General features: G+C 54.8%; 1 protein-coding gene and 1 pseudogene across 1 annotated transcript in view; one reads left to right on the top strand and one right to left on the bottom strand.

Moving 5' to 3' along the window:
* The window catches only part of LOC102871617 (monoacylglycerol lipase ABHD12-like), a 165947-nt gene that overhangs the window by 55181 nt on the left and 109883 nt on the right, over positions 1-883 (top strand). The gene's annotated exons all lie outside the window — the stretch shown is intronic.
* The window catches only part of LOC102870399, a 2249-nt pseudogene continuing 1736 nt past the window's right edge, over positions 371-883 (bottom strand).

Raw genomic sequence — 883 nt, 5'->3', positions numbered from 1 at the left:
CAGAGTCCCAGGAAAGAGGGAAGGTGAAGAGAACAACTTTGCGCCTGGGCAGCATGCCACGTGCGCAGGGGGGACTGTGCCACCCCTGGAAGCTGTCCCCACCCTGAGGCCCCATGGTGGGCCGGGCGCTATAGTCAGGCAGTCTTGACCCTGGAAGGCCCAGGGGGCCTATGGCAGCCTTCCCGAAGGGGAACAGGCGTGCACTGCTGGGCATGACTTAGCTGTCCCCCAGGGATAGGCCCAAGGCTCTGAGGGTGCATGCCTTGGTGGAGTCCTGTCCCTTTCACGGAAAAAAATGGACTTAAGCTATAGCTCGCTGGGAAGGAATCTGGAACTGAAGACCGATTTATTAAGAGTCCGTGTCCAATGATTAGGCAGGACCTGTCTTGGAGTCTTCGCTGTCAGAGGAGCTGGACTCGCTGGTGCTCTCTGACTCAGAAGAGGACAAGCCTTTCATCTTAGAGGAGCCAGCAATCACATCCACCTTCTCTGCTTGGGGCTTCCTCTTCTTGCGCAGGCAAGAGGTGACGTAGCGCTCCAGCTCTCGCAGTGTGGATGGCTTCAGGGTCTCAAAGTCAATTTCGATCTCATCAGGATTGGAGTTCTTGAGTGAAGGCTCACAGGACTGGATGATGTGCACCACACGGCCCAGCTTCTCACCGGGTAGCTTGTTGATATCCAGGCTCAGCTGCCGCTTCTCCTCATACGACATGGATTTGCAACGGTCTTCTTCTTCTGACTCATATGCTGGAGGTGGCTTGCTCTTCACAGGTGCTGGTTCCTTCTTGCTGGCATTGTTGTTGTTGCTATTGTTTTTCTTGGTCTTCTTGGGAGGGAGCTCCTTGGCTTTGCTCTTCTTGGTCTCTTCCACGTCTTCTTTCTT

This window comes from Elephantulus edwardii, unplaced genomic scaffold, assembly GCF_000299155.1.
Source record: "Elephantulus edwardii isolate Elephantulus edwardi_28Jun2011 unplaced genomic scaffold, EleEdw1.0 scaffold00530, whole genome shotgun sequence".
NCBI lineage: Eukaryota > Metazoa > Chordata > Mammalia > Macroscelidea > Macroscelididae > Elephantulus > Elephantulus edwardii.
Note: the sequence above shows the minus strand (reverse complement) of the source record. Positions and strands in the feature narration are given on the sequence as shown.